We start from the raw sequence: 20524 nt of genomic DNA on the forward strand, positions 1-20524 counted from the left end.
TAAAAAAAAAAGAATGAATGGACCCTCTCATTTCATCTTCTAATCTGTACAATTCTACTCTGTCTCCCCAGAGACAACTGAAGCTTTATTCTTTTATGGGGAGAACTAATTCCAGCTGGGAGGGGGAACTGTAGTGAAAACGTGGTTTAAGTGAAAGTTTATGTTATAAATATAGAGATTGCCCAGGCTTCTTCATGTATTCCTTCCACAGAATGCTAAGCAGCAGGGGTATTCTTTCTGGGAGGCAGATGTATGGTGCAGCTTCTGGGATTCTGAATAGCACATCAGAAAATATCTAAGAATAATGATGCTAAGGTTTTGGGTTTTTTTGGAGTTGTTTTTTTTTTTTAATTAAAATTACATAGTTAAGTTGCCTTATAGTCAATAGTTGATGACTCACTGTCATGCATACAGCTTTTCCAGGTTTCATATGTAAATAGGTATAAATAACAAAAGAACATTAGATATTTAAAGAAGCAGAGGCCAAAGCAAACATAACTTGGAAGAAACACATAATGAAGGTAGAAAATATATATACTCTATCTGCTAAATAAGAAGATGTTTAAAAAAAAAAGAAAACCAACAAAAATATAAAACAAAGAAAGTTTCATGGAAATTATAAATATGACAGCAGAATTTAAAAATGTGTTAGAAGAAATGATACATAAAATCCAGACACCTCCCAAGAAAGCAGAGCAAAATAGTAGCTAGATAGAAAATAGGAAAGAAAAGTAAATTAGGTGACTAGTACAGAAAATCCAACATTAAAGTCATAGGAATTTGAAAAGGTAGGATAGAATAAAATGGAAGAGGGGAATATAATCAAAAGCATAATTCAATAAAATTCTCTAGAACTGAAGGACATGATTTTTTTTAATGTTAATGTATGCTAGATATCTTTACCAAGCACTCTGTACAGTGCAAAAAAAATTGCATCATCATGCAATTTCAGAATTGGTAGCACATAGCACAGCCTCAGTTTGTTGTTTGCCTTTCATTTTTTCATTTTTTAAGTGTAATCAAACTTATCAATCATTTTTTATGCTTTCTGTCTTTGGTGCTCTGTGTAGAAGTACCTATCCCACACAAATATTATTTTAAAAAATGTATCTATGCTTTCTTCCTCCTGGATTTACTGTTGTTTAAGATATGAAGTAAAATACAGATTTATTTTTCTTTTATTTTAATTTTTGCAAAATAAATAGAAGTATCCACATTATTTACTGATTAACCTATTTCTTATTAATTCTATAGTCTAAATTTACACAAAAAACTATGTATATGTAATATAATATAGAAATGCTATATATTTGGGTTTTGAACATTTCTTCTCTATTTATTGCTCTGTCTTTGAAGAAGTTTTCATAGATGGCTGGGCAACTTCTTAACTTATTATTAACTTTTTAGCTTTTTAAAATTTAACCATTATTTTTTAACTTTCTTTTTCAGAAATTCCCTGGCTATGATCAAAGGTATTTTTTCAAAAGAATTCTAGAAATATTTTTTAGTATTAAAATAAATGTACAGAATTCTCATTGGGTTTTGATTATTATACATTAAATTTAAAGTTGAATTTAGGCAGAGTTGGTGTGTTCACAATGCTGAGTTTTCTCTTTCATTATCGTAAAATCTCATTTGCTCTTCCAAGATTTCTTAAATAACCCAATTTAGAACTATGAATTATTTATTTATATAGTCACTTACATTCTTTTTATAATGCTACATATTTTACATTAATTTTTTGTTTTTATGCTTGAGATTTTTACTGTGTTAGCTAATTGTTAGGAGAATACAGCAAAGCCTTGTGTAGGTGTGAGCATATACATGTACATTCATGTATTTTTAAAGAATATATCTTACTTTATATTCATATACTCTAAGGTTCTTTATGCATTCTTCTGGGGTTTTCGGGTATATGGTCATATCAGCAATAACAGTTTTGCTGCTTCTTATAACTCCCGGGCTTCGACCATTCTAAATTTGAAGATCCACTAGTAAGTTTCTTTCTCCTTCAGTGGTTGCCACATGCCATTTCAATTTTCTCAAAGTTCTTTATTCTCTTTTATTTTATTTTTTAAAGATTTTATTTATTTATTTGAGAGAGAAAGAGAATGTGGAAGCAGTCAAGGGACAGAGGGAGAAGGAGAAGCAGACTCCCCACTGAATAGGGAGCCCTAGTGAAGTTGGATTCCAGAACCCTGGGATCATGACCTGAGAGGAAGGCAGACATTTAACTAACTGAACCCCCAAGGCACCTTTCTTCCTCTCTTTTAACTTCTACCAATTCCTTAGTTTATACATTAGCCATCAACCTTCAGGGTTTTTGAAGACATGGTCAGGTGTCTGCCTATATATTCCTATATGCCCATGCCAGCTGACGTACTTGCAACACTACCGAAATTGTCTATTTACTTGCTTGTCCCTTCTATGCTGTAAACTACAAGGACTGTTTTATCCAGTGCTTTGCCAGATTCGTGAAACATAGACTCCAAAGTATTGGGGTTTTGGGATTTTTTTTTTTGGTAAATCAATAAAATCTATTGCAAATACAGCTTTAATGAGTACTTTATTATAAACTAGGGCATTATGTGCTTAATCTCTATTGCATATTACATTCCATAGTCAAAACAAAGCAGTAAGCAAGATCCAATATCTTTTATAGATAAAAAAATTGAGCTTCAGGTAGATAAGGTTAGTCAAGGTCACAGCTAATATGGTGAAGGTATGTTTTGAATTCATGTCCAGAAGACAAAGAATGAGAAACCAAGCTACAGGATTATGAATACGATAATAGGATAATAATGTATCAATAAGATAAAAGAACAGATTTGAGAGGGACATGAAGTAGAATTGGCAAAACCTGATGACTAATTGGCTATAGAAGCTGCAGAAAAATTAGAAGTCAGGGATGATCAACACATTTCTTATTTTGGGATACTGGGTTTCCAGCAAGAGAGAAGATAGAAGTATCAGAGTTGATACTGAATCAAGGAATTCTGTTTTGATATCTTGAGTTTCAAGTATCTGTGGGATGTCTAACTAGATGTCTCCAAAAGACAGTTAATATGTGGTTCTGTAGCTCAGTGGGGAAGATAGGTCAGAGGCTGGGGGTCTACACTGAAAGCAATTTAAAATGCTCTTAGCACTGGAACAAAGTTGTATAAAGTAATACTTAGAGACCAATAACATACATTTAATGGTAAAACATCTTAACTCTAAATAGTGTTGAAAAGAAAAATTTATTTTAAAAACATAAAGTTATACTATAATTCAATAATTCCCTGAATGCTGGTCAAGGGTTTAAAATTGAGATTGGATAGAACAGTATAATTCTAAAAGAATTAATAGGAGGCAGTTGAAATAACTATAAAACCACTGAATAGAGAAAATATATTTTGGACCATGAGAAGTTATCTACTATAAAGTGATAAAACGTTCACTGACTGGTGAACACTTCAAAGCTCAACCCAGAAAATGAGCTGAATAAGACAGGATGCTATGAAGTTAACCCATGACTAGGAGCAAGTCTAGTCAGCTATGCTTGTTCTGGGGAACCTTGTGTAAAGCAGAGTTTTTCTATTGCCAGGTTTCCAGATGGGTTTCCTCATGTCTTATGCATGTCTTATTGCAAATCCTGGGTAGAAATCTGTTTTACCTTTTAACAAGTTTCACTGGCTTGCTCTTTGTACATCCGCTTCTCATGCTGTAAAAGTAAATGAAATTGTCCATGGCTGATATCTGTCCACCTCCTTTCCCTAGGAATTTTACCAAACTAAATCACATTTACCTACTAATTCACATAATTCTGAATACTCCCACCCTCTAATTATCTAGCTTCACTTTACAATGGAATTCTAGGGTTTCCTTTTCAAATTTTCATTTCTCAGTTGATCCATGCCTTAAGAATACACTTCCCTATACTAGGGTAACCATAATAGATTAATACTTCCTTAAGGTGGTAAACACTTATGCAATACATATTATCACCCTCTAAATAAACATCTGTATCATAGGTTTGGATTTTATTACTGTGGTGTTTTGTTTTGTTTTTGACAGTGGAGTGCAATGATAAGGAGGTCAATAGGTAAGAAGGTGTGGCCAAAAAATAACTTCCCCAGGCTTATGTGTTAGAGACTTACTGTCCTTTTGGTTCCCAGGTCTGTGAATTGCTAGGTTTACACTCCACAGCACTCACCATAGCACATACCTTCCCCAATGTCCACAATCCAACCACCCTCTCCCTATGCCCCTCCCCTGGCAACCCTCACAGTTTGTTTTGTGAGATTGAGAGTCTCTTATGGTTTGCCTCCTTCCTGATCCCATCTTGTTTCATTTTTTTCAGAAGTACAGCAGCAGCACTTATGTAATGTCCAATACAAAGAGTGATGTAGTTAGAACAATAGGAGGAAATGTTGCAACCGAGTATTGGACTTCTCTCTTATGATAAATTATTGTTTTCAGTAGTTCACAAACTCCCCTCATCTCACTGATTATTCTTAGCTGTACCATTCTTCCATCCAGAAATTATTATTATTATTGTCATTACCCTTTTAAATATTGAAATATATTTTATTACTAGACCACACCCAAGATATACTTAATGGGATATATTTTTACTTTTTTATGTGTTCCTAGATACTGTTTATAAAAATTTAACTTGGGTTTTTTTTTTCAATGAATTCAGCATATGGCTCTTCCAATATGCTTCTTTTTTTTAAGTCTTTATTTAGATATATTTTTTGAATACCAGATCTACTGAATGAATGATCAAAGTAATGAATTCCATATCTTTCACTTTTTTGGTATATGTGCTGTGAAAGTGAGCACATATATAAAGCCCAGCTTTTCTTTGAGGGAATGTAACATAATATTATAATTCTAATATATAATATGTCACTTAATATATTATAATAATATATACATAATTCTGTTATAAAACAACAATATTATGGCAAGTCACAGGGATCAAAGAACTTGAAGCTCCCTCCCAACTCTTACTGGTTATGTGATTTTGGACAAAACATCTAACTTCTGGTAAGCCTCAACTTCCTTGTCTATAACTGGGGTTTATAATATCTCTTAGTAACTTTTTTTATGTAAAGATTAAATGAGATAATGTATATGAGTTATCTTTTGTTAATACAGGACAGCTACATTATCAGAAATTTTATTTAATCAAGTCACACTGAAGAAAAAGTACATAGCACCAAATCAGTACAGTAACTGGGGATATTTGTCCAGATCTTGAAGAGTGACTTAACATTAACCTTGATAAAAATATTACATAGACATAAGTAGCAAGAGTTTAGTTTCCCCTGAATAAATCTATGAGTAGTGTTTAGCAGAGAAAAAAACAAAACAAAACAAAACTAAACAATATTCTGCCACAGTAATGCTTTTCTCTTCTAGCATTTATGTATGATATTGAAAGATCTTCTGCACCTATAAACTGTTAGCATATTTTGGAGATGTATTTGGAGATTTCTTTCAGATTAAGGTTCTGTGAATAATTACTTCTACAACAGATTTCTGAATGATCATTGGTGCCTTCCTTTACAAAATGTGCAGATTAAATTACTCTGAAGATCCCTTTGAGTTTATTCATGATTTTCTTCTCATACTGAGAATATCTCTTTAAATAGAACTTCGGAGGGACTTCTGGATGGCTAAGTCCGTAAAGCATCTGTCTTTGGCTCATGTCATGATCTCTACATCCTGGGAAGCCCCACTCCCACATCAGGCTCTCCCTGCTCAGTGGGGAGTTTTCTTCTCCCTCTCCTCCTGGGTCTTACTCTCTCTTGCTACCTCTGTCTTTTTATCTTTTTTCTTATTTAAATTTTTTAATTAAAAAAATTTTTTTTTAAAGATTTTATTTAACTATTTGACAGAGAAAGATCACAAGTAGGCAGAGAGGCAGGAAGAGAGAGAGGAGGAAGCAGGCTCCCTGCTGAGCAGAGAGCCTGATGAGGGACTCGATCCCAGGACCCCAAGATCATGACCTGAGCCCAAGGCAGAGGCTTTAACCCACTGAGCCACCCAGGCGCCCTCTGTCTTTTCATCTTAAAAAAAAAAAAAAAAAAAAAAAAAAAAAGAAGTAGAACATTGGAATTAGTAGAGAAAGAAGGAAAATGAAGAGTGGGCCTAATGGTTCCTTTGTCTGGCATCTGCCTAAACGGCCCTTGCAAGGATGGCTGTCAAAGATTCCCTTTAGCCATGGTAAAGACTACCCCCTGAATAATGATGACTCTTGTAATGGACTTATGCACTAAGAACAGTGAAATACTTTAGCATTCACCAAAGCTAACTAAATGAAACTTATTTCTATTTAAAAGTTTTTTAATACAGATTCAGTGATATTCCAAAAGAGAACAAAAATCATCTTCTCAATGAGACATATTTGTATGAGGTTTTCAGTATGTGATGGTGAATAATCCAAAATGCTTAATACTGAAAGAGGAACCAAGGACCCAGGTGGTCAGAATGCATGGTCATTTCTCAAAATTGACAGTTACCAATTCTAAATAATTGTCTTTCTGGTTACCAGCAGTCATCTAATACATGCAGCAAGATATTAAAAATAGTAACAGCTCTTGATCCATTCGCTCATGTTATTTATTGTTATCTATCTCAATTCTACAGGCCATATTCTTGGAATTTTTGAGTTAATATTTAACTGTTAGAAAATTATTAGGCAAAAATAAAATAAGAGATGTTATTATATATCTCAGTGACTGTACATGATACTGAAAGTAGTTTTGACACTTTTGAAAAGTCTAAATATTTACATATTTATGTAAGTAAGTATATGGTCAGTTATATTCTATTTTTAGAATCTAATATTATTAAAGTTGCCTTGAAAACAGAACTGTTTATAAATACCTTTCAATTTTCTTGTTCAGTAACAGCCAATTTCACATAGGAGGTAGATTAATTAAAAACACATCATATTAAAGTGTTTGATTACTGTTGATTAAGCTCTTTGGATCCCCATGCTTTCAATTAATTTGCTTTTTTTTTATCTTGAAAAACTATAAAGTTTAATCAAATGGGTTAGAATACAAAAAAAATTAAAAGATTCAGTCTCTATTTCTTCATCCTGTTTTATTTTTTCAACAATTATCATTTCACATTCATATATATAGTATATATGTATATATATATAATATATGTATATATGCTTTTTTACTTCTTTACTGTCTCTATATGTGAAGATATAGAGAAGAGAGAAGGTAAGAGAGCTTACCTTACACATGAAGGTAAGCTCCCTCTGTCCTTTATACCATTAGCCCTGGAACAGTGCCTGGTACCCTATGGGTACCCAATAAATAAACAATGAATGAAGTAAAGAGGTGATGACCTGGTTAGCCCATATTCTTTACCTGACTGGTAAAGTCAGAAGCTATAGTGCATCTTTATTTTGTTTTCAGAATGGAAGAGATGACAAAAATAGACAAATGGGACTATCCCAAACTACAAAGCATCTACACAGCAAAGGAAACAAATGAATGAAAAGGCAACATATAGAATGGGAAAAAATATTTGCAATCCATATATCTGCAAAGAGGTTAATTTCCAAAATATGCAAGGAACTGCTACAACTCAATACCAAAAACACTAATAATCAATTTAAAAATGGGCTAAAGACTTGAATAAACATTTTACCAAAGAAGACATACCAATGGCCAACAGGTCTCTCAAGAAAATGCTCAATGTCACCAATCCTTAGGGAAATTAATTGAAAACCACAATGAGATGTCACCTCACACCAGATAGGATGGTCGATGGTCATTATTTAAAAAAAAAAACAAAAACAAAACAAACAAAAAAAAAAAACCCCACAACTATTGGCAAGGTTGTGGAGACATTGAAACCCTGTATACTATTGGAAATGCAAAATGGTGCAACTGCTGCAGGAAACAATATGGAGTTTCCTCAAAAATTTAGAAATAGAACTACCATGACCCAGTAATCCCACTTCTGGGTACTCATTGAAAAGAACTGAAATCAGGATCTCAAAGAGATATTAGCACTCTCATGTTCATTGCAACACTATTCACTATAGCCAAAATGTGGAAACCACCTAAATGTCCATCAACAGAGGAATGGAAAAAAAAATGTGGTATATATACAAAGGGATCTTATTATCCTTAAAAAAGAAGGGAATCCTGCAATATGTGGCAACATGGATGAAACTTGAAGACATTATACTAAGAAAAATATGCCAGTCCCAGAAGGACAAATGCTGCATGATTCTATGCATATATAGTATCTGCAAGAGTCAAATTGAAGGAAACAAAGAATTGAATTGTGAATGTCAGGGGATGGAGGGAGGGGGCAAGGGAGAATTGCTAACAATAAGTATAAAGCTTTAGTTAAAGGTGAGCAAATTCCAGAGACCTGCTGTACAGTACCTGCTGTGTGTAGAGGTATCAATAATACATTATATGCTTAAAAATATCTTCAGAGTAGATCTCATGTCAAGTGTTCTTACCACAATAATATTGAAAAAAAAATTTGGAGGAGATGAGAGGAAGTAGCATATACAAGATAAAACTCTGATGGGAGTCTTCGAATTTTGAGAAGAGATAGCTTTGCGTAGCAACATGTATTTGAATCTACAATTTAGCACCAAGATGATCATAAGACGATAGCAGTGATAATACAGCTTGAACTTGCTGAATTTCAACCTATGTTCCTGGGTCTTGGTAAATTTTACTGCTGTCTGACTGACCTCAAGTGGATTAGTTCAAATAAACATAGAAAAGTTCTATTCTGTTCTGGCTGCTTAGTTTGAACAGGCTCCCATGAGCTTCAGAAAGAATGAAAAGGAGAAAAACAATTAATTTTTCTCTGGAAAAGTAACAGATGTTTCTTATGCTATCAGATGATTGAAGAAGCAAAGTGCATCTGGTCATTAAAGCCCATAAAATAGTTAAATGATTTATTTAGAGGAGAGTTGACATTCTAATGATTTTGGAAGGGATGGGTACTTAGGTTTAACTTGCAGTAACTTAGGTTTAATTTTAGTTGTGATGATAAATCAAAGTTAAATTAGCAAGTGTTAGTAGGTGAATTTCTGGAAGTGAGGTGTCTTTTTGTGTGGGAGGTTGGTGGAGGGGAGTGGAAGAGGGCTTTCCTCTAGTGAAATATACTGCTTTATGTTTTAGGATTTTAAATATCTTAAATTCCATATAATTTCTTAATTACTATCCATAAATGTATGGTAGAAAAGTTCAACTTGAATTAATAAGGACATCTCTTAATTAAATCTCATAATTAAAATTATAACACCAAAAATAAGCTTATTACCATGTTCTTTATCCAGGTTCCCTTCTTTCCAATACAATCATGAATTGAATTTTGACAGGATAGTTGAGTTTAGAGCTTTAGGTATTTGAGTTCCTTGTTAGAATAGAAAGCTTGTTATTTTAGAATGACCCCTTTTTTGTTAATTATGTATCCTTAACATTTTTATATAACATTTTGTAATTTTGTAGTGTTAGAATTCATGCTTCCCCCCACCCCCAGTCAGTTCTAAATTTAGAAACAAGAAATGGATTCATCTCATAAAATGTTCTTTTGGAAAACACATTCATTATGTAAATCTACTCCATCTTTGAAGATTTCTAAACAAGGGGAAATCTGAGTATCTAATCAGAAATGAAAAAGATTCCAGAATTTTTAGTTAGCATTTTTTTCTAAGTCATTAGAATATTGGAACCTTCCAATTTAGGAGAAACTCTTATTTCCGTTTATTTACTTTTCTTGAGCAGGTACAAAAATAAATGTAGTGTTAGTTGAACTCACCTATGCCCTTTAATAATTTTTTTCCTGATATCTACTTCTTGAGTGTGATGATATTTCCCTTGTATCTTAATTTGGAGATTATGCTCCCCGATTTGAAGCCCTCTCCCATATGAATAGTTTATCTTAGTGTACTTTATTAACCACATCTATTATTAAATGGAAGGGATGATAATAGTGGGACCCATGTCAAGATATAGGCAAAGGGAAAAATTGAACACTTAGATCTTTATCCTTCTCCATTGGCAGCTATCAGATCCTAGCACTGAGGTTGGTTTAGGCCCAGAATGTAATGAGGAACTAGAACAAGTGAGAGTATGAGATGCTATAGTTGTCTAAGCTGAAGAGCCTTATGATTCTAAGAATTCAATTTTATTCATAAGAAACTGTATTCAAAGTAATCTTTTTCTTCCAGAAGATACAGCCTGATTGAGGACACAGATACAAACACCATATACAGAAAAGATGGAAAGGAATGCTATACTAGGGGTAAAATTGAAGTCTTGAAAGCCAAATTATGATGAACTGTGTTGTGAAGGTCTTATTGAGAAAACAGTATCTGAATTATGACCTGAAATGTGCCTAGGACTTTTCAGGCAGATATGGGTGGTAGAATGCTTTCAAAAGTATTGGGAGAATATTCTAGTGTCCAGAGTCTTGGTTGCTTCAGAGTTGGGTGATGTGTGGTTCCGAAGTCTACATTTTATCTTAGTTAATGGAGTCACCCCTGATCTGTGGTCTAGACGATCCTAAGTTTTGGCTGACTCACCTGATAATGCTGCACGTACTCAGAAACCTAAGTACAAGAGGTCTGGTAATACTTAGACTCTGATGTCTGTGAAACAAAGGTGACATGAGTTTAGAGGAGAAAACCAAAATTATTTTCCTAGTTGTATTTCCCTCTGCCTTTACACAACTCTCATCTAAGGTTGGGTATGATGTGAGTAGGTAAATTTATTAGTTTTGGGGAAAAGTGTAAGAATTGGGAAGGAACTTAGGAAATTATATAATTAATGATTCTGTTAAGCTTCCTCTTTCAAATAAGGATTTGAGTGGATCATTGTTTGACTTCCCATGGTATGAGTTTTATCAAGTATTAATAAAATCTCCTAAAGTTTTGCCTTTGACTATGATATAATATTTGCCATAGTTTCCTTTTCTGCACTGAGCCACCAGAAGCTTGCTGGAGAAAAGTTGCTAAACTCAAAATCATTCCACTGAGTTTATAACAAACTATTTTTCTTAGACCAATTTGGTGAGTGTTTACTCTATCTTCCTTTAGGAATATCTAATTTCTGTTTAAGGTTTGCCAGTTTCCAAGCAAAGCCTTCAGCTGTCTTACCCTACTAATCTATTTGACATGCTTCCGAATGTCTGAAATTTTATCACACTCAATTCAGGCTGACCTCTGGAGCCCCACCCCACCCCCATATTTAGTGATTTAAACTATACTCAAAAAACCCTACTTAATTGACTCCCTCAGGGACCTGGAAAATCAGATAGTTCCTCTGCTTTTAATCCACTGGGGAACACTACATGTAGTCACTCACCTACTTGCAGAAAGCTGGAAAATTATTACCATGTGAGTAGAAAGAAGTAATAATAACATTTACTTGTTATGGCTTGGGTAACTAATTTAAATGCTTTCAGGGACCATGCAGATGACAAAAAAGAAACACACACACACACACACACACACACACACACACACACTGAAGCTGGCAAGTGAAATTCAATAGGTGATTGTGGTAGGATGTTTCCTGAACTTCTTATAACTTTTCTAATTGCATTTAAAAAGTTTTAAAATGTATTGAATGGAACCCCAAAATATTTTTGTGGAACAAATGTGCTTCAAAAGAAGAGGTACTTAACCTTTCTGAAGACAAAAATAATATAAGATCTTTGAGTGAATCTTAAATGAGACTTAAAACAGTGCCTGGCAAAGGGTAAGCACTCTATTATGTTAATTATTATTATGTAAGAATCCTTCCTTTGCTCATGGGAAATATAATCTTTATATGCATTATATTTTTACATGAATATTTCATTAGTATACATCAATTCTTTTTTTTTTAAGATTTTATTTTTATTTATTTGACAGACAGAGATCACAAGTAGGCAGAGAAGCAAGCAAAGAGAGGGGGAAACAGGCTCAGAGAGCCCGATGCGGGGCTCAATCCCAGGACCCTGGGATCACGACCTGAGCCAAAGGCAGAGGCTTTAACCCACTGAGCCACCCAGGTGCCACCAGTATACATCAATTCTTGAATAGCTGTTCATTCCTTCAGGAGTATTTCTGAGAAGCTACTACATGCCAGACATTGTCCAAGGAATTGAGAGTTCAGTAGTAAACAAGGTAAAATTCTTATACTCAATGGAGTTTAGTCTCATGGTAAAAATAGATATTAACCATACTTATTATAAGGCACGACAAATGGTACAATATGGAAGCTACCAGTTGCTATAGGAACATATTTTGGAGTACTAATCTAAGGAAGGGTTTGTGGAAGCATTTATTTTGCTGGTGATATTTGATGATATATCTTGAGAGCAGTTGTGAATTACCTATTTCAAGTTAATTACTTTCCATTTTTAACTTGGAAGGAAAACAAAAATTTGCCCTTGTTGGAGTGGAAGTGGGAATGGTTCTTATCACTGTTAAGTCTTTTGATAGATTTACAAATAACTTTGTAATCATTTCTGATACTCTTGATCTGATACTTGAGAACTTTAGGGATCTAGAGATTGAGTCTAGAAGTTTTTCTATCAGTATATTGTCAATAAACACTAGTTTTCATGTTTTTTAAACCTTATCTAATAGGTATCATACCTTCTGTATCCTTAGGTAACATGTTTCTTCAGCTCAACATCACATGTTTTGGTATTTATCTATATGGGTAGAGGTAGCTTTAATAAATTCATTTTAATGGTTGCATAATATTCCATTGTATGAACATACCTTAATTTAGCTTTCTACTTTTGATGGACATTTAATCATTTCCAATTTTGTGTCTATACAGTTAATATTATCATGTTATACATGATAACATGTTAATATTATACATGATAACAGTTAATATTATCATGAACATTTTTGTATATGTTATATTATACATGTTAATATTATTTGTATATGTTAATATTATACATGTTAATATTATACATGATAACAGTTAATATTATCATGAACATTTTTGTATATGTCTTTGTATACATAGTTCTCTGCATACCTAGAAGTAGAATTTCTAGTTTTTAGGGGAAGTTTAGCTTTAGCTTTTTTAGTAGTATTAGTAGTTCTTTAATATGGTTACATACATGTACAACACAAAAACAGTATACATATCAGACTTTTCTGATATGTACCAAACTATCTCAGTTCTGTTTTACCTTACACTTTCTTAATTACAAGTGGGATTGGTTATCTAGGTATATATTTATTAGGCATTCAGAGTTTCTTTTTTTCTGTATTGTGACTTAAAATAGTTCTCTGTTCCCAGATTTAATTTTTCCTTTTCCTTTTTTAAATTAAAATTTTAAAATTGTATTTTTGTCATATAAACTAAATACAACCTTAATATTTTGCATCTATAATTCATTTTCAAGGACTTCATGATTTATGAAGAGATTTATGCAAATCAGACTATTCTGATTACTATTAGGTGTTGTAGTCATCTCCAACACTTTCCTTCTGGTGTCATGCCCTGGACTCTTCCTCTATAGTTTTTTTTTTTTTTTTCACTTCTACTGAGATTATGGAGCCTGTTTTAACTGCAATGTCTTTCATGATGACTCTAAGCTTGGGAAGACATCAACAAACTTGACTTTTACAGATACTGATACTGCCTGTACAAATGTGTGTCACAACATTTGAACAAAGAAGTTTTTTTTTTGTTTGTTTTTGTTGTTGTTGTTTTTAACCCTCTTTAAGGACAGTGTTAGGGAAAAAATGAGGAGATATTTGTGAATGGTAGCAGCAATCTCCACTTTTTCTTATTTCTTAAAGATCGAATTCTGTATGTATTTTGCCCAAGGATTCCTGGCATGTCAAATTCCTTTAGAGTGTCAATATTAAGTCCAGGTTTATTCAACATACTATAAAGTTGAGGAACATATTAGGTGTTTCAGATGACAAGTTATAAATATATTTTCTGGTAAGTATTTCGAATTTAACAAGTTTAGACTAATCTTAATTTAACATGGCCTTACTTGGTCATGTGCCCTCAAACTTCAAAATAACAGGTTTTGATGTATAGTCAGCAAATTCTTGCCATTCTTCTGGTTTGTTATTCTTCTCTACACAAATTTAATCCTACATATGATACCCTGGGGTATTCTGGAGTCTGGTTCTAGTTACTGGTGTAATAATGATGGGCTAAGGCATGTGAGGAATTATTAACTACCTCTTCTTAAAGAGCTTCCCCGGGCAAGGAAATAACAGCTTTTTTTTTAAGCCAGTGAGGAAGGGCAACTTCCAAAGAGTGGAAAGAACTCCCTTAGGCAATGGCAGTCAGTGGAGAGTGCCTCATAGGAGAAGAATGGGTGAGTCATTCCTTCCTTTCCATCTTTGTGATCATTGTCTTAGGGCCATAAATGAAAAGCAAACAAAGAATTAAGTTGCATGTTACTAAACTACAGAATCAGTTGAATTCTTAGTCTTTTATGAGCATCAGTTTACTCTTTAAGGTAGTAATTTGGGGTTTTAAGCTTGGCATTCTTTTGCATTGTCATGGAGATCAGCCACCCTACCATAAGGTGCTTGAATTCCCCATGCCCCCCAAAATGTTTTTTGGCACCAGTGACTTGCTCTCAGTGAGACTTTGTTCTAGGTGATATTAAGTTAATACTTTAATTGGCTATTTTCTGAAAGGCCTCCAAATTTTCCATCCTAGGACACAATATATATGTGTGTGCCTGTATCTATAGTCAAAGGTATACCTACCTCTCTATTTGTATATGTATACGTGTGTACATCTGTGTAACATTATTTCTCTTCTACCTCATCGCAACAGCACAGTCCCACATACCCTATAATTCTCCAAGTGTCTATATCAGTTCTTTTTCTTATATCATTATTTATACTAATTGGAGTCTTTCTTTGCAAACATACAAAACTGATTTTGACAAACTTAAGCAAGAAGCGGATTTGTTGAAACCATAAGGGAGTTTATAGAATGAAACACTGAGAGTTTATAGACTTGTAGGAAAAGGTGGGAGAACAAAGTGGGAAAATGGATTGAAACCATGGAATTCTGGAGATGGAAGAAGCACAAACTCCAGGAAGAGCTTTGTAGCAGGATAGACTGGGTGCTGCCATTGAATTGTATGAACTACAGATTTGTCTTCTAGACTTAAATGATTTCGGTATTTAAATCAGAAGATAGTATCCAGTCGTACAAGGGTAAATCATTTACTGAGGAGTAAAGAAGAAAACTGTGGCTCTATTTGAAAAGGGAAATGGACGCTGGATGACCCAAACTGGCAAGCATGTCCTACACACGTGGATGAATTATGAGCCAACATCACTTTTGAAAATAGATGTAATATTTTGTTTTTGTGTTTTGAGCTATTTTGAAATATTTTAATACTGAGCTTTAGCCAATTTAAGATGGTCATAATTTAATAGATGTGTTTTACTTTTGTTGCATTATTTTATGCTCTCTGATGTTTTTTTCCTTGTACTTCCTTCACTGAAAAGTTTTTAATTTTATAAGTCTATAATTTTAAAAGTTTAGGGAAGTCTGGGTGGCTCAGTCAGTTAAGTGTCCGACTCTTGGTTTCTGCTCAGGTCATGATCTCAGTCAGGGATGAGATCATGGAGCCCCACATCAAGGTATGGAGCCTGCCTGAGATTCTCTGTCTTCTTCTCCATCTGCCTCACCCCTCTCCCTCTCTTAAAAAAAGTAAAATAAATAGATAAATAAAAGTATATATATAATATAAACTCAAGAAAAGGATCTATTCACAGTATATAAATATTCTTTATTTTTAGCAAACATCATTATGTACTATATACTGTATTTTAAATAATTTATGAAGACCTGCAAACATTTATCTTAGAAATCAGCTACTGAATAATTTTTTACAAGAAATACTGTATTTCTTATCTTTTTTTCTCCACATCGATTATAATCTTAGATATGAAATGATATAAAATGAGTTGTTCCTTTGACTCATTTCAGGAAAAACTGAAAATGTTAAGAATTTGTCTCAACTGACAGGGTGGTGATACACATTTGAGATTGATATACATTTCACATACTGTGAGGTTTCTGTAATATTAATGTATATTACAATTTTACTGTTATTGAATGGCATCAAATAGGAAATTATGCGTGTGTTTGCATGAATGTGGTGTATGTGATCGTTTCATACAAAACCCACATGAAGAAATGTTCTCCATAGAAATTAGTGGATTGCATTTCCCCAAAATACCAACACCTCTGTCTGAATATATTACCTCAGGAGAGACGTGCAGTCACAGATGTGAGCCTGGAAGATGTGAGCTGGGACCAGGAGAGAACTGGCAACATTTAGGTAAGAACAAAGATCAAAACGGCCTGCTAGAGCTAAATGCCAGGAAACTGGACATCTGAGCTGGGAAGGGGGCTTGAGCCAGATAGTTTATCTGGAGTTAAAGCATGAGCAGAAGGCTGAAACCAAAACCTAGCTGAGAGGAATCAGATTATTGCTGGCAGAGAGGAGAGCAATACAGGAAATTAAAGGTCAGTACAAAGTGGCAGACAGAACTTGTGCAGCAGGAAATATCTATTTAGGAGGAGCAAGCCACTTTTGCATTTCTCCTTGAGGAACTGGTTCCAGTAAATGATTCTGAGAGGTTAAATTTGTAGAAGAGGGATTGGTTGCTAAAATGGATCCTGACATGACAAGAAACAAAGATTAAAGACAGGCTGAGAGACAAATGGTAACTAGCAGTGTTTTGAGAAGTCCTTCAATGACAAAAGTCTGTGGAAAGAAACAACATGGGGGTGGGAGGGGTTCCTTTCCCGCATATAATGTTGCAGAAGAAACTATTTTACATTCCTTCCATTCTTTTCATGTAGCTGTTAGCCTTTAAAGAATTCGTAAAGACTGTTTTTAGGCTTTGATCTAAGAATTAGCCAAGTTAATTAAAAAAAAAAAGCAAATAGGAAAAAATTATGAAACAAACGCTTTAGTTGCATTTGAGGTTTTTATATCTCACAGTGACTTTCAGCTATGAAGCTAACTTTTTCTCATTATGGGAGAAGAAAACATTTTTTAACTTTTTTCTTTTGGAGTATTTAAAATCTGCACAAAAGTAGAAAAAGGGACACAATGGACAGCCATTTATCCTTCCACAATCACATGTTTCCTCCAGTTTTTTGTTCTATCACCCCCATTATGTGCTGTTCTTGTTTTCAACTATTTTACAGCAAATCCTAGATTCACATTATTCAAGTAGAAATGCTTCATTATGTGTATCTAATAGATTATGAATTTTTCCAAAATATTATAATACCAATAGCACACCTGACAAAATCTATAGTAACTCTTTAAGAACAGCATTTCTTTGTCTCTAGGAAATAGAACTAGGACTATCTCTTTCTTAGATCTATGTAACACATAAAGGGATTCATCCTCCTAGTTTATAAAGATACAAGAGACACTTTGAGTCTCATTTGTAAACAGGCCACATATTACTATTTTCCTAAGAGTATAAGTATTTCTGAGAATACTGACAATGTCATGTTGTAGACACACTAGACACACAATGTCATGTTGTCAGACGGTTCATCCATTTTATTTCCTAATACTCTGCTCCTGGCTTTGACATTTCAGAGAAAAGAGATTTGGGATGGTATCATCAACTATCATGGTTGAAAAGTAATATTTCTTTTCAGCATTGGAGGAACTAAACATCTGTCCAACTTTAGATTATCTTTGGTTAGAGACCTGTAATTACTGTCACAGCCCACACAGAAACCAGGTATGAGGGAGGTATGTTAATTCTCTCTTAACCAGGAACTCTGCTATAGGTGCTAATGTGAGAGACATTAGACATAGATTCCTCAGGAAGTTCGAAAAAAGATTGGAAAAATAATTTTATCTACCTGTTTGCTTCTTGAAAAGTCCACAAAGTGTATCTGAGATACCAGAAAGAAATCATCACAGGAACTGCTTACCTAAAGTCTCTGTACATTCATACCAATTGCAATGGTCTTGCTTACATGGCAAAAAAATACTATAGAAATAATTTTTCACTTGGAAGAAAGAAACGTTATATGATTAGTCTCTATTACTGATTATTTTTTGAGGGCTCATTTGCCCCAGGCTCTACATTTAATGTGAGTTTATTTTATACTCTCAAGGCAATTATGGTTCATGAGTATTGTGAAATAAGGAAATATTTTATGGTTATCCATTAATGCTGCAACATATGCATTTTAAAATCCTGGAGAAGAAATAGAGACTAATTTGACTAGAGACTGTATGAAATAGTAGAGGGCCAAATGGGAAGTAGGCACCAAATCTAATAAATACTAGGTACAAAGTGAACATCAATTAAATAATATAGTATCTTTTCTGGTTTACATAATTTCTAGTGGGCCATGTGCTTTTTAAGAGAATGTAGTTACATTTAGCCAAGACAGATGTCATATAAAGAAAATGCTTAGTAGCAGGAAAATATCGGCATTAGAGTCAGCAGGACCTAGGTGTAAATAATATTTCTTCCATTTAAATATTTTGTGTGACCTTTGACATCTTTTTTTTTTAATATCAATAGACTTGTTTATATAATAGGGATAAAAATCTTAATACCAATAAAGATTAACAGTGATAAAACATAGAAACATTTAGCACTCTATAAAGGTTGGTTCCATTTCCTCCATTAACCAGTTTAAAAGAAGAGCTGTGGAATAATTTTGAGATGGAATAGGCAGGAGGACATTGTCACAAAGGTGGAAATAACGAATTTTATAGCAAAACTATATATTGAGGCTCCTAAATGAGCCCAGAAGATTGTAAGATCCTACTGAAAGCATACACTTGATCTTACTCATTTTCTTATTTTATCAGGACCTGGATCAGATTTTGAACAAAATAGGTGCCCAGTCAACCAGTTGCTTAATGAATATAAAAAACTATTTTGAAGATTGAAGTTTATATATTTCAGTACTGGCTTTTAGTTATGAAACTAACTTTATTTGTCATGGAAGGAGAAAATACTCACAGTGATCTGGCTCCATATCTTATATAAACCAAAATTAATCTGGTTTCCCCAGCAAGCAGACATGAGTGAAGGGGATGGAGGAGATGCTTGCCTGTGAAGGTAAACCTGACACCAACCTCGGTTGGTGTCATGATCTTTGACCTTGAAGTACCACAGAAGGCAATTCAGAACCACACTGGAGCTTAGAGCTGCATGGCCGCTAACCAACTTGACTCTTGTCAGCAGACATTGCTGTCATTATTGAAGAACTAGATGAAAGAATCAACTCTACTGTTAGGGTCCATAATCAAAGAAGCAAGACTAATACAAAGTGAAGGTCAAACAAAGCTTTATTTTGCACCAAGCATCGAGAATCAAACTTACCAGTCAGGGCCATCTCTTACAAAGAGGCAACCCCTCCCAGCCTCACAGACTAACTTTTATAGAGGTGGTTGAGCCTGGCTATACACAGGTGACCAATGAGATTGCAATACACAGAGAAAACTACACAGTCATGCTAGGTCAGCAACATACAGAGAAAACTGTACAGTCATGCTAGGTCACACACGAGTGGCCAATTGAATTTCAATTTACCCTAGTAGATATATGCATGCCCCACTGACTGGATGTCTCCACCTGGCCTGACCTGCCCTTGTATCTAGGCTTTTCAAGTAAGTTCCTCTGGGAGGGGCAGGGTCAATCTAAGTTCACTGCATAAACACAAAATGGCTCCCTCTGGGTAAGTAGGCCCTTACTTCTACCACATTCCTCATTATTACCATTACCCCTTGAAGTGGGTGTAATCACTATAGTACTGTTTTTGAACTCTTGACCCAGAAAAACAGAGAGATGGAAATTGTCCTATAGGCAGAAAGAGAAAAACAAAGAGGAAGAAAACCAACTTGCTGTTCAACAAGCAGAAAAGTGCAACATGTATAATTGGTAAATAGAAAGAGCTATTTGTATCTGATTCTTGATTTCAACTCAGGTCATTATCTCAGGGTCCTGGGATTGAGCCCTGGGTCATTCTCCTCATTTAGCAGGGATTCTTCTTGTCCCTCTCCCTTAGCCTCTCCCCCTGATCACTCTCTCAAATTAATTAATTAATTAATTAATTAACTAAAAAAACAAAAACGGGGCGGGGAGGTGACTTCTACTACTGAGGTTTCCTAAGGGAGGAAAGAGTTAGTAAAAGAGGAAGAAAGAGACATTACCCTTTGTGTTCTACAGTCCCATAAAAAAGTGTTTCAGGCACCCATGTCCATTGTATCCAATCCATCCACAAGCTCAACTCCCCTGAGTTCACTCTAGTCACTAGGAATTTCAGTCTCAGTGCTCCACTAGGGAGAAGGCCTCTTGTTCTTTGTTGGGTACTTACTCAGTGTATTCTTAAATTTGCAAAGAAAGATCCTGCCCATGCCTCTTCATCCCCATTCCCACAGCCCTTTACTCCTAAACATCAGACTGAAGACAGAAATATCTCAGAAATGCAACTAATTTCTCATGGTTTCATGATCAAGTGGGAACCAA

The 20524-nt window shown here is 34.3% G+C and overlaps 1 long non-coding RNA gene across 1 annotated transcript; it reads left to right on the forward strand.

The window, feature by feature from the left end:
- Positions 1 to 14269: 14269 nt before the first annotated feature.
- On the forward strand, positions 14270 to 18939 carry LOC116583320. Its single transcript, XR_004282681.1, has 3 exons — positions 14270 to 14343; positions 16267 to 16338; positions 18862 to 18939. It is a non-coding gene; the product is annotated as an uncharacterized LOC116583320 (long non-coding RNA).
- Positions 18940 to 20524: the final 1585 nt, after the last annotated feature.

Source organism: Mustela erminea, chromosome 2, assembly GCF_009829155.1.
Source record: "Mustela erminea isolate mMusErm1 chromosome 2, mMusErm1.Pri, whole genome shotgun sequence".
Lineage (NCBI taxonomy): Eukaryota > Metazoa > Chordata > Mammalia > Carnivora > Mustelidae > Mustela > Mustela erminea.